The 19558-nt window shown below is 51.0% G+C and overlaps 29 non-coding genes across 29 annotated transcripts; all 29 read right to left on the reverse strand.

Moving 5' to 3' along the window:
* Positions 1 to 276: 276 nt before the first annotated feature.
* TRNAG-CCC (transfer RNA glycine (anticodon CCC)) lies at positions 277 to 347 on the reverse strand. The gene has a single exon. It is a non-coding gene; the product is annotated as a tRNA-Gly (tRNA).
* A 350-nt stretch (positions 348 to 697) lies between these two features.
* TRNAG-GCC (transfer RNA glycine (anticodon GCC)) lies at positions 698 to 768 on the reverse strand. Its single transcript has one exon. It is a non-coding gene; the product is annotated as a tRNA-Gly (tRNA).
* A 555-nt stretch (positions 769 to 1323) lies between these two features.
* TRNAG-CCC (transfer RNA glycine (anticodon CCC)) lies at positions 1324 to 1394 on the reverse strand. Its single transcript has one exon. It is a non-coding gene; the product is annotated as a tRNA-Gly (tRNA).
* A 341-nt stretch (positions 1395 to 1735) lies between these two features.
* On the reverse strand, positions 1736 to 1806 carry TRNAG-GCC (transfer RNA glycine (anticodon GCC)). Its single transcript has one exon. It is a non-coding gene; the product is annotated as a tRNA-Gly (tRNA).
* A 945-nt stretch (positions 1807 to 2751) lies between these two features.
* On the reverse strand, positions 2752 to 2822 carry TRNAG-GCC (transfer RNA glycine (anticodon GCC)). Its single transcript has one exon. It is a non-coding gene; the product is annotated as a tRNA-Gly (tRNA).
* Positions 2823 to 3387: 565 nt separating this feature from the next.
* TRNAG-CCC (transfer RNA glycine (anticodon CCC)) lies at positions 3388 to 3458 on the reverse strand. Its single transcript has one exon. It is a non-coding gene; the product is annotated as a tRNA-Gly (tRNA).
* Positions 3459 to 3808: 350 nt separating this feature from the next.
* TRNAS-GCU (transfer RNA serine (anticodon GCU)) lies at positions 3809 to 3879 on the reverse strand. Its single transcript has one exon. It is a non-coding gene; the product is annotated as a tRNA-Ser (tRNA).
* Positions 3880 to 4434: 555 nt separating this feature from the next.
* Positions 4435 to 4505, reverse strand: TRNAG-CCC (transfer RNA glycine (anticodon CCC)). Its single transcript has one exon. It is a non-coding gene; the product is annotated as a tRNA-Gly (tRNA).
* Positions 4506 to 5481: 976 nt separating this feature from the next.
* On the reverse strand, positions 5482 to 5552 carry TRNAG-CCC (transfer RNA glycine (anticodon CCC)). Its single transcript has one exon. It is a non-coding gene; the product is annotated as a tRNA-Gly (tRNA).
* Positions 5553 to 5902: 350 nt separating this feature from the next.
* TRNAG-GCC (transfer RNA glycine (anticodon GCC)) lies at positions 5903 to 5973 on the reverse strand. Its single transcript has one exon. It is a non-coding gene; the product is annotated as a tRNA-Gly (tRNA).
* Positions 5974 to 7575: 1602 nt separating this feature from the next.
* TRNAG-CCC (transfer RNA glycine (anticodon CCC)) lies at positions 7576 to 7646 on the reverse strand. Its single transcript has one exon. It is a non-coding gene; the product is annotated as a tRNA-Gly (tRNA).
* Positions 7647 to 7996: 350 nt separating this feature from the next.
* Positions 7997 to 8067, reverse strand: TRNAG-GCC (transfer RNA glycine (anticodon GCC)). Its single transcript has one exon. It is a non-coding gene; the product is annotated as a tRNA-Gly (tRNA).
* A 555-nt stretch (positions 8068 to 8622) lies between these two features.
* Positions 8623 to 8693, reverse strand: TRNAG-CCC (transfer RNA glycine (anticodon CCC)). Its single transcript has one exon. It is a non-coding gene; the product is annotated as a tRNA-Gly (tRNA).
* Positions 8694 to 9034: 341 nt separating this feature from the next.
* TRNAG-GCC (transfer RNA glycine (anticodon GCC)) lies at positions 9035 to 9105 on the reverse strand. Its single transcript has one exon. It is a non-coding gene; the product is annotated as a tRNA-Gly (tRNA).
* A 945-nt stretch (positions 9106 to 10050) lies between these two features.
* Positions 10051 to 10121, reverse strand: TRNAG-GCC (transfer RNA glycine (anticodon GCC)). The gene has a single exon. It is a non-coding gene; the product is annotated as a tRNA-Gly (tRNA).
* A 555-nt stretch (positions 10122 to 10676) lies between these two features.
* Positions 10677 to 10747, reverse strand: TRNAG-CCC (transfer RNA glycine (anticodon CCC)). The gene has a single exon. It is a non-coding gene; the product is annotated as a tRNA-Gly (tRNA).
* A 350-nt stretch (positions 10748 to 11097) lies between these two features.
* Positions 11098 to 11168, reverse strand: TRNAS-GCU (transfer RNA serine (anticodon GCU)). The gene has a single exon. It is a non-coding gene; the product is annotated as a tRNA-Ser (tRNA).
* Positions 11169 to 11723: 555 nt separating this feature from the next.
* Positions 11724 to 11794, reverse strand: TRNAG-CCC (transfer RNA glycine (anticodon CCC)). The gene has a single exon. It is a non-coding gene; the product is annotated as a tRNA-Gly (tRNA).
* Positions 11795 to 12144: 350 nt separating this feature from the next.
* Positions 12145 to 12215, reverse strand: TRNAG-GCC (transfer RNA glycine (anticodon GCC)). The gene has a single exon. It is a non-coding gene; the product is annotated as a tRNA-Gly (tRNA).
* A 565-nt stretch (positions 12216 to 12780) lies between these two features.
* On the reverse strand, positions 12781 to 12851 carry TRNAG-CCC (transfer RNA glycine (anticodon CCC)). Its single transcript has one exon. It is a non-coding gene; the product is annotated as a tRNA-Gly (tRNA).
* A 976-nt stretch (positions 12852 to 13827) lies between these two features.
* On the reverse strand, positions 13828 to 13898 carry TRNAG-CCC (transfer RNA glycine (anticodon CCC)). The gene has a single exon. It is a non-coding gene; the product is annotated as a tRNA-Gly (tRNA).
* Positions 13899 to 14248: 350 nt separating this feature from the next.
* TRNAG-GCC (transfer RNA glycine (anticodon GCC)) lies at positions 14249 to 14319 on the reverse strand. Its single transcript has one exon. It is a non-coding gene; the product is annotated as a tRNA-Gly (tRNA).
* A 555-nt stretch (positions 14320 to 14874) lies between these two features.
* Positions 14875 to 14945, reverse strand: TRNAG-CCC (transfer RNA glycine (anticodon CCC)). Its single transcript has one exon. It is a non-coding gene; the product is annotated as a tRNA-Gly (tRNA).
* A 350-nt stretch (positions 14946 to 15295) lies between these two features.
* TRNAG-GCC (transfer RNA glycine (anticodon GCC)) lies at positions 15296 to 15366 on the reverse strand. Its single transcript has one exon. It is a non-coding gene; the product is annotated as a tRNA-Gly (tRNA).
* A 976-nt stretch (positions 15367 to 16342) lies between these two features.
* On the reverse strand, positions 16343 to 16413 carry TRNAG-GCC (transfer RNA glycine (anticodon GCC)). Its single transcript has one exon. It is a non-coding gene; the product is annotated as a tRNA-Gly (tRNA).
* A 565-nt stretch (positions 16414 to 16978) lies between these two features.
* Positions 16979 to 17049, reverse strand: TRNAG-CCC (transfer RNA glycine (anticodon CCC)). Its single transcript has one exon. It is a non-coding gene; the product is annotated as a tRNA-Gly (tRNA).
* A 986-nt stretch (positions 17050 to 18035) lies between these two features.
* On the reverse strand, positions 18036 to 18106 carry TRNAG-CCC (transfer RNA glycine (anticodon CCC)). Its single transcript has one exon. It is a non-coding gene; the product is annotated as a tRNA-Gly (tRNA).
* A 350-nt stretch (positions 18107 to 18456) lies between these two features.
* On the reverse strand, positions 18457 to 18527 carry TRNAG-GCC (transfer RNA glycine (anticodon GCC)). The gene has a single exon. It is a non-coding gene; the product is annotated as a tRNA-Gly (tRNA).
* Positions 18528 to 19082: 555 nt separating this feature from the next.
* Positions 19083 to 19153, reverse strand: TRNAG-CCC (transfer RNA glycine (anticodon CCC)). Its single transcript has one exon. It is a non-coding gene; the product is annotated as a tRNA-Gly (tRNA).
* Between the last annotated feature and the right edge of the window lie 405 nt (positions 19154 to 19558).

The following is a 19558-nucleotide window of genomic DNA, read 5'->3' on the forward strand; positions in this document are numbered from 1 at the left end:
AGACTTCTACCGCAGGACTCAGGGGATATCTTTGCAGCCACACGAGGCTGACACCCTTTCAATCTGGGCTTCTGGGGTCTTCTGGGAATTATTTGCATAATAGAAGGTTTCCCGCCTTAAGTTGAAACTGCAGTTCCATCTTCTGCTAAAAGAGGGCAGCAGATTGCTTTCTTTGCGCAGAAAACAGACAAGCAATGCAATCATCTTATCTACCGTTTCCATTTTTCTTTTCCCATGCCTTTTAAAATATCAAGAGACACGTCTACAAAAGTGCCATGCATTGGCCGGGAATCGAACCCGGGCCTCCCGCTTGGGAAGCGAGAATTCTACCACTGAACTACCAATGCTTGACAAGCAGCATTACTGCGGTAGAGCGCTTGATTTAACACACCTGCCAGTTCCATGCGAATGGTCACTCGTAAACTCTTGACTTCTGCTGAAAGCCTCATTGAAGGCCTTTGCAGACGTGTGAGACTGGCACCTACTCGGGCTGGGCCTCTATGAGCGTTTTGCATAATCTGAGATTGCCCTGCTTCCAGTCAAGGCGCAGCGGCCCCTTCTACTAAAAGGGATCAGCAGAGTGATCGCTAGTAGCAGAAATAAGGCAAGCAAGGCAATCAAGGCTTGTTTTTTTGTTCGGTCTCTTCCTTTTCACGATGCTTCAAAGTCAACGAAAGGTACATGTGCAAAACGCTCATGCATTGGCCGGGAATCGAACCCGGGCCTCCCGCGTGGCAGGCGAGAATTCTACCACTGAACCACCAATGCCTTACATGCTGCACACTGGCGCTACAGTGCTCTGGACCATTGCAGCCCAGAGCAGCTGATTTAACAGAGCACTGCAGTGGCATGAGGATGGCGCCAGCTCCGGTGGGTGAATGGGAGCTGCGCTGCCCTGGCAGTCCTTCTCACTCACTTGGCCACGAACGGCCAGGTTCTATAGACAGGAAAAGTGGACAGAGGCAAGCACACTGGTAGATGAGGGTGGCCTTTGTATGGGTCGCTACTCTGGATGCAGTTCCCTGAGCACCGTGCCTCAGGAAAGCCAGACTTCTACCGCAGGACTCAGGGGATATCTTTGCAGCCACACGAGGCTGACACCCTTTCAATCTGGGCTTCTGGGGTCTTCTGGGAATTATTTGCATAATAGAAGGTTTCCCGCCTTAAGTTGAAACTGCAGTTCCATCTTCTGCTAAAAGAGGGCAGCAGAGTGCTTTCTTTGCGCAGAAAACAGACAAGAAATGCAATCATCTTATCTACCGTTTCCATTTTTCTTTTCCCATGCCTTTTAAAATATCAAGAGACACGTCTACAAAAGTGCCATGCATTGGCCGGGAATCGAACCCGGGCCTCCCGCTTGGGAAGCGAGAATTCTACCACTGAACTACCAATGCCTGACAAGCAGCATTACTGCGGTAGAGCGCTTGATTTAACACACCTGCCAGTTCCATGCGAATGGTCACTCGTAAACTCTTGACTTCTGCTGAAAGCCTCATTGAAGGCCTTTGCAGACGTGTGAGACTGGCACCTACTCGGGCTGGGCCTCTATGAGCGTTTTGCATAATCTGAGATTGCCCTGCTTCCAGTCAAGGCGCAGCGGCCCCTTCTACTAAAAGGGATCAGCAGAGTGATCGCTAGTAGCAGAAATAAGGCAAGCAAGGCTTGTTTTTTTGTTCGGTCTCTTTCTTTTCACGATGCTTCAAAGTCAACGAAAGGTACATGTGCAAAACGCTCATGCATTGGCCGGGAATCGAACCCGGGCCTCCCGCGTGGCAGGCGAGAATTCTACCACTGAACCACCAATGCCTTACATGCTGCACACTGGCGCTACAGTGCTCTGGACCATTGCAGCCCAGAGCAGCTGATTTAACAGAGCACTGCAGTGACATGAGGATGGCGCCAGCTCCGGTGGGTGAATGGGAGCTGCGCTGCCCTGGCAGTCCTTCTCACTCACTTGGCCACGAGCGGCCAGGTTCTATAGACAGGAAAAGTGGACAGAGGCAAGCACACTGGTAGATGAGGGTGGCCTTTGTATGGGTCGCTACTCTGAGTGCAGTTCCCTGAGCACCGTGCCTCAGGAAAGCCAGACTTCTACTGCAGGACTCAGGGGATATCTTTGCAGCCACACGAGGCTGACACCCTTTCAATCTGGGCTTCTGGGGTCTTCTGGGAATTATTTGCATAATAGAAGGTTTCCCGCCTTAAGTTGAAACTGCAGTTCCATCTTCTGCTAAAAGAGGGCAGCAGAGTGCTTTCTTTGCGCAGAAAACAGACAAGCAATGCAATCATCTTATCTACCGTTTCCATTTTTCTTTTCCCATGCCTTTTAAAATATCAAGAGACACGTCTACAAAAGTGCCATGCATTGGCCGGGAATCGAACCCGGGCCTCCCGCTTCCGCCTGACAAGCAGCATTACTGCGGTAGAGCGCTTGATTTAACACACCTGCCAGTTCCATGCGAATGGTCACTCGTAAACTCTTGACTTCTGCTGAAAGCCTCATTGAAGGCCTTTGCAGACGTGTGAGACTGGCACCTACTCGGGCTGGGCCTCTATGAGCTGTTTGCATAATCTGAGATTGCCCTGCTTCCAGTCAAGGCGCAGCGGCCCCTTCTACTAAAAGGGATCAGCAGAGTGATCGCTAGTAGCAGAAATAAGGCAAGCAAGGCAATCAAGGCTTGTTTTTTTGTTCGGTCTCTTCCTTTTCACGATGCTTCAAAGTCAACGAAAGGTACATGTGCAAAACGCTCATGCATTGGCCGGGAATCGAACCCGGGCCTCCCGCGTGGCAGGCGAGAATTCTACCACTGAACCACCAATGCCTTACATACTGCACACTGGCGCTACAGTGCTCTGGACCATTGCAGCCCAGAGCAGCTGATTTAACAGAGCACTGCAGTGACATGAGGATGGCGCCAGCTCCGGTGGGTGAATGGGAGCTGCGCTGCCCTGGCAGTCCTTCTCACTCACTTGGCCACGAACGGCCACGAACGGCCAGGTTCTATAGACAGGAAAAGTGGACAGAGGCAAGCACACTGGTAGATGAGGGTGGCCTTTGTATGGGTCGCTACTCTGAGTGCAGTTCCCTGAGCACCGTGCCTCAGGAAAGCCAGACTTCTACTGCAGGACTCAGGGGATATCTTTGCAGCCACACGAGGCTGACACCCTTTCAATCTGGGCTTCTGGGGTCTTCTGGGAATTATTTGCATAATAGAAGGTTTCCCGCCTTAAGTTGAAACTGCAGTTCCATCTTCTGCTAAAAGAGGGCAGCAGAGTGCTTTCTTTGCGCAGAAAACAGACAAGCAATGCAATCATCTTATCTACCGTTTCCATTTTTCTTTTCCCATGCCTTTTAAAATATCAAGAGACACGTCTACAAAAGTGCCATGCATTGGCCGGGAATCGAACCCGGGCCTCCCGCTTGGGAAGCGAGAATTCTACCACTGAACTACCAATGCTTGACAAGCAGCTTTACTGCGGTAGAGCGCTTGATTTAACACACCTGCCAGTTCCATGCGAATGGTCACTCGTAAACTCTTGACTTCTGCTGAAAGCCTCATTGAAGGCCTTTGCAGACGTGTGAGACTGGCACCTACTCGAGCTGGGCCTCTATGAGCTGTTTGCATAATCTGAGATTGCCCTGCTTCCAGTCAAGGCGCAGCGGCCCCTTCTACTAAAAGGGATCAGCAGAGTGATCGCTAGTAGCAGAAATAAGGCAAGCAAGGCAATCAAGGCTTGTTTTTTTGTTTGATCTCTTCCTTTTCACGATGCTTCAAAGTCAACGAAAGGTACATGTGCAAAACGCTCATGCATTGGCCGGGAATCGAACCCAGGCCTCCCGCGTAGCAGGCGAGAATTCTACCACTGAACCACCAATGCCTTACATGCTGCACACTGGCGCTACAGTGCTCTGGACCATTGCAGCCCAGAGCAGCTGATTTAACAGAGCACTGCAGTGACATGAGGATGGCGCCAGCTCCGGTGGGTGAATGGGAGCTGCGCTGCCCTGGCAGTCCTTCTCACTCACTTGGCCACGAACGGCCAGGTTCTATAGACAGGAAAAGTGGACAGAGGCAAGCACACTGGTAGATGAGGGTGGCCTTTGTATGGGTCGCTACTCTGAGTGCAGTTCCCTGAGCACCGTGCCTCAGGAAAGCCAGACTTCTACTGCAGGACTCAGGGGATATCTTTGCAGCCACACGAGGCTGACACCCTTTCAATCTGGGCTTCTGGGGTCTTCTGGGAATTATTTGCATAATAGAAGGTTTCCCGCCTTAAGTTGAAACTGCAGTTCCATCTTCTGCTAAAAGAGGGCAGCAGAGTGCTTTCTTTGCGCAGAAAACAGACAAGCAATGCAATCATCTTATCTACCGTTTCCATTTTTCTTTTCCCATGCCTTTTAAAATATCAAGAGACACGTCTACAAAAGTGCCATGCATTGGCCGGGAATCGAACCCGGGCCTCCCGCTTGGGAAGCGAGAATTCTACCACTGAACTACCAATGCTTGACAAGCAGCATTACTGCGGTAGAGCGCTTGATTTAACACACCTGCCAGTTCCATGCGAATGGTCACTCGTAAACTCTTGACTTCTGCTGAAAGCCTCATTGAAGGCCTTTGCAGACGTGTGAGACTGGCACCTACTCGAGCTGGGCCTCTATGAGCTGTTTGCATAATCTGAGATTGCCCTGCTTCCAGTCAAGGCGCAGCGGCCCCTTCTACTAAAAGGGATCAGCAGAGTGATCGCTAGTAGCAGAAATAAGGCAAGCAAGGCAATCAAGGCTTGTTTTTTTGTTTGATCTCTTCCTTTTCACGATGCTTCAAAGTCAACGAAAGGTACATGTGCAAAACGCTCATGCATTGGCCGGGAATCGAACCCGGGCCTCACGCGTGGCAGGCGAGAATTCTACCACTGAACCACCAATGCCTTACATGCTGCACACTGGCGCTACAGTGCTCTGGACCATTGCAGCCCAGAGCAGCTGATTTAACAGAGCACTGCAGTGACATGAGGATGGCGCCAGCTCCGGTGGGTGAATGGGAGCTGCGCTGCCCTGGCAGTCCTTCTCACTCACTTGGCCACGAACGGCCAGGTTCTATAGACAGGAAAAGTGGACAGAGGCAAGCACACTGGTAGATGAGGGTGGCCTTTGTATGGGTCGCTACTCTGAGTGCAGTTCCCTGAGCACCGTGCCTCAGGAAAGCCAGACTTCTACTGCAGGACTCAGGGGATATCTTTGCAGCCACACGAGGCTGACACCCTTTCAATCTGGGCTTCTGGGGTCTTCTGGGAATTATTTGCATAATAGAAGGTTTCCCGCCTTAAGTTGAAACTGCAGTTCCATCTTCTGCTAAAAGAGGGCAGCAGAGTGCTTTCTTTGCGCAGAAAACAGACAAGCAATGCAATCATCTTATCTACCGTTTCCATTTTTCTTTTCCCATGCCTTTTAAAATATCAAGAGACACGTCTACAAAAGTGCCATGCATTGGCCGGGAATCGAACCCGGGCCTCCCGCTTGGGAAGCGAGAATTCTACCACTGAACTACCAATGCTTGACAAGCAGCATTACTGCGGTAGAGCGCTTGATTTAACACACCTGCCAGTTCCATGCGAATGGTCACTCGTAAACTCTTGACTTCTGCTGAAAGCCTCATTGAAGGCCTTTGCAGACGTGTGAGACTGGCACCTACTCGGGCTGGGCCTCTATGAGCTGTTTGCATAATCTGAGATTGCCCTGCTTCCAGTCAAGGCGCAGCGGCCCCTTCTACTAAAAGGGATCAGCAGAGTGATCACTAGTAGCAGAAATAAGGCAAGCAAGGCAATCAAGGCTTGTTTTTTTGTTTGATCTCTTCCTTTTCACGATGCTTCAAAGTCAACGAAAGGTACATGTGCAAAACGCTCATGCATTGGCCGGGAATCGAACCCGGGCCTCCCGCGTGGCAGGCGAGAATTCTACCACTGAACCACCAATGCCTTACATGCTGCACACTGGCGCTACAGTGCTCTGGACCATTGCAGCCCAGAGCAGCTGATTTAACAGAGCACTGCAGTGACATGAGGATGGCGCCAGCTCCGGTGGGTGAATGGGAGCTGCGCTGCCCTGGCAGTCCTTCTCACTCACTTGGCCACGAACGGCCAGGTTCTATAGACAGGAAAAGTGGACAGAGGCAAGCACACTGGTAGATGAGGGTGGCCTTTGTATGGGTCGCTACTCTGAGTGCAGTTCCCTGAGCACCGTGCCTCAGGAAAGCCAGACTTCTACTGCAGGACTCAGGGGATATCTTTGCAGCCACACGAGGCTGACACCCTTTCAATCTGGGCTTCTGGGGCCTTCTGGGAATTATTTGCATAATAGAAGGTTTCCCGCCTTAAGTTGAAACTGCAGTTCCATCTTCTGCTAAAAGAGGGCAGCAGAGTGCTTTCTTTGCGCAGAAAACAGACAAGCAATGCAATCATCTTATCTACCGTTTCCATTTTTCTTTTCCCATGCCTTTTAAAATATCAAGAGACACGTCTACAAAAGTGCCATGCATTGGCCGGGAATCGAACCCGGGCCTCCCGCTTGGGAAGAGAGAATTCTACCACTGAACTACCAATGCCTGACAAGCAGCATTACTGCGGTAGAGCGCTTGATTTAACACACCTGCCAGTTCCATGCGAATGGTCACTCGTAAACTCTTGACTTCTGCTGAAAGCCTCATTGAAGGCCTTTGCAGACGTGTGAGACTGGCACCTACTCGGGCTGGGCCTCTATGAGCTGTTTGCATAATCTGAGATTGCCCTGCTTCCAGCCAAGGCGCAGCGGCCCCTTCTACTAAAAGGGATCAGCAGAGTGATCGCTAGTAGCAGAAATAAGGCAAGCAAGGCAATCAAGGCTTGTTTTTTTGTTCGGTCTCTTCCTTTTCACGATGCTTCAAAGTCAACGAAAGGTACATGTGCAAAACGCTCATGCATTGGCCGGGAATCGAACCCCGTGGCAGGCGAGAATTCTACCACTGAACCACCAATGCCTTACATGCTGCACACTGGCGCTACAGTGCTCTGGACCATTGCAGCCCAGAGCAGCTGATTTAACAGAGCACTGCAGTGACATGAGGATGGCGCCAGCTCCGGTGGGTGAATGGGAGCTGCGCTGCCCTGGCAGTCCTTCTCACTCACTTGGCCACGAACGGCCACGAACGGCCAGGTTCTATAGACAGGAAAAGTGGACAGAGGCAAGCACACTGGTAGATGAGGGTGGCCTTTGTATGGGTCGCTACTCTGAGTGCAGTTCCCTGAGCACCGTGCCTCAGGAAAGCCAGACTTCTACCGCAGGACTCAGGGGATATCTTTGCAGCCACACGAGGCTGACACCCTTTCAATCTGGGCTTCTGGGGTCTTCTGGGAATTATTTGCATAATAGAAGGTTTCCCGCCTTAAGTTGAAACTGCAGTTCCATCTTCTGCTAAAAGAGGGCAGCAGATTGCTTTCTTTGCGCAGAAAACAGACAAGCAATGCAATCATCTTATCTACCGTTTCCATTTTTCTTTTCCCATGCCTTTTAAAATATCAAGAGACACGTCTACAAAAGTGCCATGCATTGGCCGGGAATCGAACCCGGGCCTCCCGCTTGGGAAGCGAGAATTCTACCACTGAACTACCAATGCTTGACAAGCAGCATTACTGCGGTAGAGCGCTTGATTTAACACACCTGCCAGTTCCATGCGAATGGTCACTCGTAAACTCTTGACTTCTGCTGAAAGCCTCATTGAAGGCCTTTGCAGACGTGTGAGACTGGCACCTACTCGGGCTGGGCCTCTATGAGCGTTTTGCATAATCTGAGATTGCCCTGCTTCCAGTCAAGGCGCAGCGGCCCCTTCTACTAAAAGGGATCAGCAGAGTGATCGCTAGTAGCAGAAATAAGGCAAGCAAGGCAATCAAGGCTTGTTTTTTTGTTCGGTCTCTTCCTTTTCACGATGCTTCAAAGTCAACGAAAGGTACATGTGCAAAACGCTCATGCATTGGCCGGGAATCGAACCCGGGCCTCCCGCGTGGCAGGCGAGAATTCTACCACTGAACCACCAATGCCTTACATGCTGCACACTGGCGCTACAGTGCTCTGGACCATTGCAGCCCAGAGCAGCTGATTTAACAGAGCACTGCAGTGGCATGAGGATGGCGCCAGCTCCGGTGGGTGAATGGGAGCTGCGCTGCCCTGGCAGTCCTTCTCACTCACTTGGCCACGAACGGCCAGGTTCTATAGACAGGAAAAGTGGACAGAGGCAAGCACACTGGTAGATGAGGGTGGCCTTTGTATGGGTCGCTACTCTGGATGCAGTTCCCTGAGCACCGTGCCTCAGGAAAGCCAGACTTCTACCGCAGGACTCAGGGGATATCTTTGCAGCCACACGAGGCTGACACCCTTTCAATCTGGGCTTCTGGGGTCTTCTGGGAATTATTTGCATAATAGAAGGTTTCCCGCCTTAAGTTGAAACTGCAGTTCCATCTTCTGCTAAAAGAGGGCAGCAGAGTGCTTTCTTTGCGCAGAAAACAGACAAGAAATGCAATCATCTTATCTACCGTTTCCATTTTTCTTTTCCCATGCCTTTTAAAATATCAAGAGACACGTCTACAAAAGTGCCATGCATTGGCCGGGAATCGAACCCGGGCCTCCCGCTTGGGAAGCGAGAATTCTACCACTGAACTACCAATGCCTGACAAGCAGCATTACTGCGGTAGAGCGCTTGATTTAACACACCTGCCAGTTCCATGCGAATGGTCACTCGTAAACTCTTGACTTCTGCTGAAAGCCTCATTGAAGGCCTTTGCAGACGTGTGAGACTGGCACCTACTCGGGCTGGGCCTCTATGAGCGTTTTGCATAATCTGAGATTGCCCTGCTTCCAGTCAAGGCGCAGCGGCCCCTTCTACTAAAAGGGATCAGCAGAGTGATCGCTAGTAGCAGAAATAAGGCAAGCAAGGCTTGTTTTTTTGTTCGGTCTCTTTCTTTTCACGATGCTTCAAAGTCAACGAAAGGTACATGTGCAAAACGCTCATGCATTGGCCGGGAATCGAACCCGGGCCTCCCGCGTGGCAGGCGAGAATTCTACCACTGAACCACCAATGCCTTACATGCTGCACACTGGCGCTACAGTGCTCTGGACCATTGCAGCCCAGAGCAGCTGATTTAACAGAGCACTGCAGTGACATGAGGATGGCGCCAGCTCCGGTGGGTGAATGGGAGCTGCGCTGCCCTGGCAGTCCTTCTCACTCACTTGGCCACGAGCGGCCAGGTTCTATAGACAGGAAAAGTGGACAGAGGCAAGCACACTGGTAGATGAGGGTGGCCTTTGTATGGGTCGCTACTCTGAGTGCAGTTCCCTGAGCACCGTGCCTCAGGAAAGCCAGACTTCTACTGCAGGACTCAGGGGATATCTTTGCAGCCACACGAGGCTGACACCCTTTCAATCTGGGCTTCTGGGGTCTTCTGGGAATTATTTGCATAATAGAAGGTTTCCCGCCTTAAGTTGAAACTGCAGTTCCATCTTCTGCTAAAAGAGGGCAGCAGAGTGCTTTCTTTGCGCAGAAAACAGACAAGCAATGCAATCATCTTATCTACCGTTTCCATTTTTCTTTTCCCATGCCTTTTAAAATATCAAGAGACACGTCTACAAAAGTGCCATGCATTGGCCGGGAATCGAACCCGGGCCTCCCGCTTCCGCCTGACAAGCAGCATTACTGCGGTAGAGCGCTTGATTTAACACACCTGCCAGTTCCATGCGAATGGTCACTCGTAAACTCTTGACTTCTGCTGAAAGCCTCATTGAAGGCCTTTGCAGACGTGTGAGACTGGCACCTACTCGGGCTGGGCCTCTATGAGCTGTTTGCATAATCTGAGATTGCCCTGCTTCCAGTCAAGGCGCAGCGGCCCCTTCTACTAAAAGGGATCAGCAGAGTGATCGCTAGTAGCAGAAATAAGGCAAGCAAGGCAATCAAGGCTTGTTTTTTTGTTCGGTCTCTTCCTTTTCACGATGCTTCAAAGTCAACGAAAGGTACATGTGCAAAACGCTCATGCATTGGCCGGGAATCGAACCCGGGCCTCCCGCGTGGCAGGCGAGAATTCTACCACTGAACCACCAATGCCTTACATACTGCACACTGGCGCTACAGTGCTCTGGACCATTGCAGCCCAGAGCAGCTGATTTAACAGAGCACTGCAGTGACATGAGGATGGCGCCAGCTCCGGTGGGTGAATGGGAGCTGCGCTGCCCTGGCAGTCCTTCTCACTCACTTGGCCACGAACGGCCAGGTTCTATAGACAGGAAAAGTGGACAGAGGCAAGCACACTGGTAGATGAGGGTGGCCTTTGTATGGGTCGCTACTCTGAGTGCAGTTCCCTGAGCACCGTGCCTCAGGAAAGCCAGACTTCTACTGCAGGACTCAGGGGATATCTTTGCAGCCACACGAGGCTGACACCCTTTCAATCTGGGCTTCTGGGGTCTTCTGGGAATTATTTGCATAATAGAAGGTTTCCCGCCTTAAGTTGAAACTGCAGTTCCATCTTCTGCTAAAAGAGGGCAGCAGAGTGCTTTCTTTGCGCAGAAAACAGACAAGCAATGCAATCATCTTATCTACCGTTTCCATTTTTCTTTTCCCATGCCTTTTAAAATATCAAGAGACACGTCTACAAAAGTGCCATGCATTGGCCGGGAATCGAACCCGGGCCTCCCGCTTGGGAAGCGAGAATTCTACCACTGAACTACCAATGCTTGACAAGCAGCTTTACTGCGGTAGAGCGCTTGATTTAACACACCTGCCAGTTCCATGCGAATGGTCACTCGTAAACTCTTGACTTCTGCTGAAAGCCTCATTGAAGGCCTTTGCAGACGTGTGAGACTGGCACCTACTCGAGCTGGGCCTCTATGAGCTGTTTGCATAATCTGAGATTGCCCTGCTTCCAGTCAAGGCGCAGCGGCCCCTTCTACTAAAAGGGATCAGCAGAGTGATCGCTAGTAGCAGAAATAAGGCAAGCAAGGCAATCAAGGCTTGTTTTTTTGTTTGATCTCTTCCTTTTCACGATGCTTCAAAGTCAACGAAAGGTACATGTGCAAAACGCTCATGCATTGGCCGGGAATCGAACCCAGGCCTCCCGCGTAGCAGGCGAGAATTCTACCACTGAACCACCAATGCCTTACATGCTGCACACTGGCGCTACAGTGCTCTGGACCATTGCAGCCCAGAGCAGCTGATTTAACAGAGCACTGCAGTGACATGAGGATGGCGCCAGCTCCGGTGGGTGAATGGGAGCTGCGCTGCCCTGGCAGTCCTTCTCACTCACTTGGCCACGAACGGCCAGGTTCTATAGACAGGAAAAGTGGACAGAGGCAAGCACACTGGTAGATGAGGGTGGCCTTTGTATGGGTCGCTACTCTGAGTGCAGTTCCCTGAGCACCGTGCCTCAGGAAAGCCAGACTTCTACTGCAGGACTCAGGGGATATCTTTGCAGCCACACGAGGCTGACACCCTTTCAATCTGGGCTTCTGGGGTCTTCTGGGAATTATTTGCATAATAGAAGGTTTCCCGCCTTAAGTTGAAACTGCAGTTCCATCTTCTGCTAAAAGAGGGCAGCAGAGTGCTTTCTTTGCGCAGAAAACAGACAAGCAATGCAATCATCTTATCTACCGTTTCCATTTTTCTTTTCCCATGCCTTTTAAAATATCAAGAGACACGTCTACAAAAGTGCCATGCATTGGCCGGGAATCGAACCCGGGCCTCCCGCTTGGGAAGCGAGAATTCTACCACTGAACTACCAATGCCTGACAAGCAGCATTACTGCGGTAGAGCGCTTGATTTAACACACCTGCCAGTTCCATGCGAATGGTCACTTGTAAACTCTTGACTTCTGCTGAAAGCCTCATTGAAGGCCTTTGCAGACGTGTGAGACTGGCACCTACTCGGGCTGGGCCTCTATGAGCTGTTTGCATAATCTGAGATTGCCCTGCTTCCAGTCAAGGCGCAGCGGCCCCTTCTACTAAAAGGGATCAGCAGAGTGATCGCTAGTAGCAGAAATAAGGCAAGCAAGGCAATCAAGGCTTGTTTTTTTGTTCGGTCTCTTCCTTTTCACGATGCTTCAAAGTCAACGAAAGGTACATGTGCAAAACGCTCATGCATTGGCCGGGAATCGAACCCGGGCCTCCCGCGTGGCAGGCGAGAATTCTACCACTGAACCACCAATGCCTTACATGCTGCACACTGGCGCTACAGTGCTCTGGACCATTGCAGCCCAGAGCAGCTGATTTAACAGAGCACTGCAGTGACATGAGGATGGCGCCAGCTCCGGTGGGTGAATGGGAGCTGCGCTGCCCTGGCAGTCCTTCTCACTCACTTGGCCACGAACGGCCACGAACGGCCAGGTTCTATAGACAGGAAAAGTGGACAGAGGCAAGCACACTGGAAGATGAGGGTGGCCTTTGTATGGGTCGCTACTCTGAGTGCAGTTCCCTGAGCACCGTGCCTCAGGAAAGCCAGACTTCTACTGCAGGACTCAGTGGATATCTTTGCAGCCACACGAGGCTGACACCCTTTCAATCTGGGCTTCTGGGGTCTTCTGGGAATTATTTGCATAATAGAAGGTTTCCCGCCTTAAGTTGAAACTGCAGTTCCATCTTCTGCTAAAAGAGGGCAGCAGAGTGCTTTCTTTGCGCAGAAAACAGACAAGCAATGCAATCATCTTATCTACCGTTTCCATTTTTCTTTTCCCATGCCTTTTAAAATATCAAGAGACACGTCTACAAAAGTGCCATGCATTGGCCGGGAATCGAACCCGGGCCTCCCGCTTGGGAAGCGAGAATTCTACCACTGAACTACCAATGCTTGACAAGCAGCATTACTGCGGTAGAGCGCTTGATTTAACACACCTGCCAGTTCCATGCGAATGGTCACTCGTAAACTCTTGACTTCTGCTGAAAGCCTCATTGAAGGCCTTTGCAGACGTGTGAGACTGGCACCTACTCGAGCTGGGCCTCTATGAGCTGTTTGCATAATCTGAGATTGCCCTGCTTCCAGTCAAGGCGCAGCGGCCCCTTCTACTAAAAGGGATCAGCAGAGTGATCGCTAGTAGCAGAAATAAGGCAAGCAAGGCAATCAAGGCTTGTTTTTTTGTTTGATCTCTTCCTTTTCACGATGCTTCAAAGTCAACGAAAGGTACATGTGCAAAACGCTCATGCATTGGCCGGGAATCGAACCCGGGCCTCACGCGTGGCAGGCGAGAATTCTACCACTGAACCACCAATGCCTTACATGCTGCACACTGGCGCTACAGTGCTCTGGACCATTGCAGCCCAGAGCAGCTGATTTAACAGAGCACTGCAGTGACATGAGGATGGCGCCAGCTCCGGTGGGTGAATGGGAGCTGCGCTGCCCTGGCAGTCCTTCTCACTCACTTGGCCACGAACGGCCAGGTTCTATAGACAGGAAAAGTGGACAGAGGCAAGCACACTGGTAGATGAGGGTGGCCTTTGTATGGGTCGCTACTCTGAGTGCAGTTCCCTGAGCACCGTGCCTCAGGAAAGCCAGACTTCTACTGCAGGACTCAGGGGATATCTTTGCAGCCACACGAGGCTGACACCCTTTCAATCTGGGCTTCTGGGGTCTTCTGGGAATTATTTGCATAATAGAAGGTTTCCCGCCTTAAGTTGAAACTGCAGTTCCATCTTCTGCTAAAAGAGGGCAGCAGAGTGCTTTCTTTGCGCAGAAAACAGACAAGCAATGCAATCATCTTATCTACCGTTTCCATTTTTCTTTTCCCATGCCTTTTAAAATATCAAGAGACACGTCTACAAAAGTGCCATGCATTGGCCGGGAATCGAACCCGGGCCTCCCGCTTGGGAAGCGAGAATTCTACCACTGAACTACCAATGCTTGACAAGCAGCATTACTGCGGTAGAGCGCTTGATTTAACACACCTGCCAGTTCCATGCGAATGGTCACTCGTAAACTCTTGACTTCTGCTGAAAGCCTCATTGAAGGCCTTTGCAGACGTGTGAGACTGGCACCTACTCGGGCTGGGCCTCTATGAGCTGTTTGCATAATCTGAGATTGCCCTGCTTCCAGTCAAGGCGCAGCGGCCCCTTCTACTAAAAGGGATCAGCAGAGTGATCGCTAGTAGCAGAAATAAGGCAAGCAAGGCAATCAAGGCTTGTTTTTTTGTTTGATCTCTTCCTTTTCACGATGCTTCAAAGTCAACGAAAGGTACATGTGCAAAACGCTCATGCATTGGCCGGGAATCGAACCCGGGCCTCCCGCGTGGCAGGCGAGAATTCTACCACTGAACCACCAATGCCTTACATGCTGCACACTGGCGCTACAGTGCTCTGGACCATTGCAGCCCAGAGCAGCTGATTTAACAGAGCACTGCAGTGACATGAGGATGGCGCCAGCTCCGGTGGGTGAATGGGAGCTGCGCTGCCCTGGCAGTCCTTCTCACTCACTTGGCCACGAACGGCCAGGTTCTATAGACAGGAAAAGTGGACAGAGGCAAGCACACTGGTAGATGAGGGTGGCCTTTGTATGGGTCGCTACTCTGAGTGCAGTTCCCTGAGCACCGTGCCTCTGGAAAGCCAGACTTCTACTGCAGGACTCAGGGGATATCTTTGCAGCCACACGAGGCTGACACCCTTTCAATCTGGGCTTCTGGGGTCTTCTGGGAATTATTTGCATAATAGAAGGTTTCCCGCCTTAAGTTGAAACTGCAGTTCCATCTTCTGCTAAAAGAGGGCAGCAGAGTGCTTTCTTTGCGCAGAAAACAGACAAGCAATGCAATCATCTTATCTACCGTTTCCATTTTTCTTTTCCCATGCCTTTTAAAATATCAAGAGACACGTCTACAAAAGTGCCATGCATTGGCCGGGAATCGAACCCGGGCCTCCCGCTTGGGAAGCGAGAATTCTACCACTGAACTACCAATGCTTGACAAGCAGCATTACTGCGGTAGAGCGCTTGATTTAACACACTTGCCAGTTCCATGCGAATGGTCACTCGTAAACTCTTGACTTCTGCTGAAAGCCTCATTGAAGGCCTTTGCAGACGTGTGAGACTGGCACCTACTCGGGCTGGGCCTCTATGAGCTGTTTGCATAATCTGAGATTGCCCTGCTTCCAGTCAAGGCGCAGCGGCCCCTTCTACTAAAAGGGATCAGCAGAGTGATCGCTAGTAGCAGAAATAAGGCAAGCAAGGCAATCAAGGCTTGTTTTTTTGTTTGATCTCTTCCTTTTCACGATGCTTCAAAGTCAACGAAAGGTACATGTGCAAAACGCTCATGCATTGGCCGGGAATCGAACCCGGGCCTCCCGCGTGGCAGGCGAGAATTCTACCACTGAACCACCAATGCCTTACATGCTGCACACTGGCGCTACAGTGCTCTGGACCATTGCAGCCCAGAGCAGCTGATTTAACAGAGCACTGCAGTGACATGAGGATGGCGCCAGCTCCGGTGGGTGAATGGGAGCTGCGCTGCCCTGGCAGTCCTTCTCACTCACTTGGCCACGAACGGCCAGGTTCTATAGACAGGAAAAGTGGACAGAGGCAAGCACACTGGTAGATGAGGGTGGCCTTTGTATGGGTCGCTACTCTGAGTGCAGTTCCCTGAGCACCGTGCCTCAGGAAAGCCAGACTTCTACTGCAGGACTCAGGGGATATCTTTGCAGCCACACGAGGCTGACACCCTTTCAATCTGGGCTTCTGGGGCCTTCTGGGAATTATTTGCATAATAGAAGGTTTCCCGCCTTAAGTTGAAACTGCAGTTCCATCTTCTGCTAAAAGAGGGCAGCAGAGTGCTTTCTTTGCGCAGAAAACAGACAAGCAATGCAATCATCTTATCTACCGTTTCCATTTTTCTTTTCCCATGCCTTTTAAAATATCAAGAGACACGTCTACAAAAGTGCCATGCATTGGCCGGGAATCGAACCCGGGCCTCCCGCTTGGGAAGAGAGAATTCTACCACTGAACTACCAATGCCTGACAAGCAGCATTACTGCGGTAGAGCGCTTGATTTAACACACCTGCCAGTTCCATGCGAATGGTCACTCGTAAACTCTTGACTTCTGCTGAAAGCCTCATTGAAGGCCTTTGCAGACGTGTGAGACTGGCACCTACTCGGGCTGGGCCTCTATGAGCTGTTTGCATAATCTGAGATTGCCCTGCTTCCAGCCAAGGCGCAGCGGCCCCTTCTACTAAAAGGGATCAGCAGAGTGATCGCTAGTAGCAGAAATAAGGCAAGCAAGGCAATCAAGGCTTGTTTTTTTGTTCGGTCTCTTCCTTTTCACGATGCTTCAAAGTCAACGAAAGGTACATGTGCAAAACGCTCATGCATTGGCCGGGAATCGAACCCGGGCCTCCCGCGTGGCAGGCGAGAATTCTACCACTGAACCACCAATGCCTTACATGCTGCACACTGGCGCTACAGTGCTCTGGACCATTGCAGCCCAGAGCAGCTGATTTAACAGAGCACTGCAGTGACATGAGGATGGCGCCAGCTCCGGTGGGTGAATGGGAGCTGCGCTGCCCTGGCAGTCCTTCTCACTCACTTGGCCACGAACGGCCACGAACGGCCAGGTTCTATAGACAGGAAAAGTGGACAGAGGCAAGCACACTGGTAGATGAGGGTGGCCTTTGTATGGGTCGCTACTCTGAGTGCAGTTCCCTGAGCACCGTGCCTCAGGAAAGCCAGACTTCTACTGCAGGACTCAGGGGATATCTTTGCAGCCACACGAGGCTGACACCCTTTCAATCTGGGCTTCTGGGGTCTTCTGGGAATTATTTGCATAATAGAAGGTTTCCCGCCTTAAGTTGAAACTGCAGTTCCATCTTCTGCTAAAAGAGGGCAGCAGAGTGCTTTCTTTGCGCAGAAAACAGACAAGCAATGCAATCATCTTATCTACCGTTTCCATTTTTCTTTTCCCATGCCTTTTAAAATATCAAGAGACACGTCTACAAAAGTGCCATGCATTGGCCGGGAATCGAACCCGGGCCTCCCGCTTGGGAAGCGAGAATTCTACCACTGAACTACCAATGCCTGACAAGCAGCATTACTGCGGTAGAGCGCTTGATTTAACACACCTGCCAGTTCCATGCGAATGGTCACTTGTAAACTCTTGACTTCTGCTGAAAGCCTCATTGAAGGCCTTTGCAGACGTGTGAGACTGGCACCTACTCGGGCTGGGCCTCTATGAGCTGTTTGCATAATCTGAGATTGCCCTGCTTCCAGTCAAGGCGCAGCGGCCCCTTCTACTAAAAGGGATCAGCAGAGTGATCGCTAGTAGCAGAAATAAGGCAAGCAAGGCAATCAAGGCTTGTTTTTTTGTTCGGTCTCTTCCTTTTCACGATGCTTCAAAGTCAACGAAAGGTACATGTGCAAAACGCTCATGCATTGGCCGGGAATCGAACCCGGGCCTCCCGCGAGGCAGGCAAGAATTCTACCACTGAACCACCAATGCCTTACATGCTGCACACTGGCGCTACAGTGCTCTGGACCATTGCAGCCCAGAGCAGCTGATTTAACAGAGCACTGCAGTGACATGAGGATGGCGCCAGCTCCGGTGGGTGAATGGGAGCTGCGCTGCCCTGGCAGTCCTTCTCACTCACTTGGCCACGAACGGCCACGAACGGCCAGGTTCTATAGACAGGAAAAGTGGACAGAGGCAAGCACACTGGTAGATGAGGGTGGCCTTTGTATGGGTCGCTACTCTGAGTGCAGTTCCCTGAGCACCGTGCCTCAGGAAAGCCAGACTTCTACTGCAGGACTCAGTGGATATCTTTGCAGCCACACGAGGCTGACACCCTTTCAATCTGGGCTTCTGGGGTCTTCTGGGAATTATTTGCATAATAGAAGGTTTCCCGCCTTAAGTTGAAACTGCAGTTCCATCTTCTGCTAAAAGAGGGCAGCAGAGTGCTTTCTTTGCGCAGAAAACAGACAAGCAATGCAATCATCTTATCTACCGTTTCCATTTTTCTTTTCCCATGCCTTTTAAAATATCAAGAGACACGTCTACAAAAGTGCCATGCATTGGCCGGGAATCGAACCCGGGCCTCCCGCTTGGGAAGCGAGAATTCTACCACTGAACTACCAATGCTTGACAAGCAGCATTACTGCGGTAGAGCACTTGATTTAACACACCTGCCAGTTCCATGCGAATGGTCACTCGTAAACTCTTGACTTCTGCTGAAAGCCTCATTGAAGGCCTTTGCAGACGTGTGAGACTGGCACCTACTCGAGCTGGGCCTCTATGAGCTGTTTGCATAATCTGAGATTGCCCTGCTTCCAGTCAAGGCGCAGCGGCCCCTTCTACTAAAAGGGATCAGCAGAGTGATCGCTAGTAGCAGAAATAAGGCAAGCAAGGCAATCAAGGCTTGTTTTTTTGTTTGATCTCTTCCTTTTCACAATGCTTCAAAGTCAACGAAAGGTACATGTGCAAAACACTCATGCATTGGCCGGGAATCGAACCCGGGCCTCCCGCGTGGCAGGCGAGAATTCTACCACTGAACCACCAATGCCTTACATGCTGCACACTGGCGCTACAGTGCTCTGGACCATTGCAGCCCAGAGCAGCTGATTTAACAGAGCACTGCAGTGACATGAGGATGGCGCCAGCTCCGGTGGGTGAATGGGAGCTGCGCTGCCCTGGCAGTCCTTCTCACTCACTTGGCCACGAACGGCCAGGTTCTATAGACAGGAAAAGTGGACAGAGGCAAGCACACTGGTAGATGAGGGTGGCCTTTGTATGGGTCGCTACTCTGAGTGCAGTTCCCTGAGCACCGTGCCTCAGGAAAGCCAGACTTCTACTGCAGGACTCAGGGGATATCTTTGCAGCCACACGAGGCTGACACCCTTTCAATCTGGGCTTCTGGGGTCTTCTGGGAATTATTTGCATAATAGAAGGTTTCCCGCCTTAAGTTGAAACTGCAGTTCCATCTTCTGCTAAAAGAGGGCAGCAGAGTGCTTTCTTTGCGCAGAAAACAGACAAGCAATGCAATCATCTTATCTACCGTTTCCATTTTTCTTTTCCCATGCCTTTTAAAATATCAAGAGACACGTCTACAAAAGTGCCATGCATTGGCCGGGAATCGAACCCGGGCCTCCCGCTTGGGAAGCGAGAATTCTACCACTGAACTACCAATGCCTGACAAGCAGCATTACTGCGGTAGAGCGCTTGATTTAACACACCTGCCAGTTCCATGCGAATGGTCACTTGTAAACTCTTGACTTCTGCTGAAAGCCTCATTGAAGGCCTTTGCAGACGTGTGAGACTGGCACCTACTCGGGCTGGGCCTCTATGAGCTGTTTGCATAATCTGAGATTGCCCTGCTTCCAGTCAAGGCGCAGCGGCCCCTTCTACTAAAAGGGATCAGCAGAGTGATCGCTAGTAGCAGAAATAAGGCAAGCAAGGCAATCAAGGCTTGTTTTTTTGTTCGGTCTCTTCCTTTTCACGATGCTTCAAAGTCAACGAAAGGTACATGTGCAAAACGCTCATGCATTGGCCGGGAATCGAACCCGGGCCTCCCGCGAGGCAGGCAAGAATTCTACC

The sequence above is a fragment of the Ambystoma mexicanum genome, chromosome 1p, assembly GCF_040938575.1.
Source record: "Ambystoma mexicanum isolate Mex_15411 chromosome 1p, UKY_AmexF1_1, whole genome shotgun sequence".
Lineage (NCBI taxonomy): Eukaryota > Metazoa > Chordata > Amphibia > Caudata > Ambystomatidae > Ambystoma > Ambystoma mexicanum.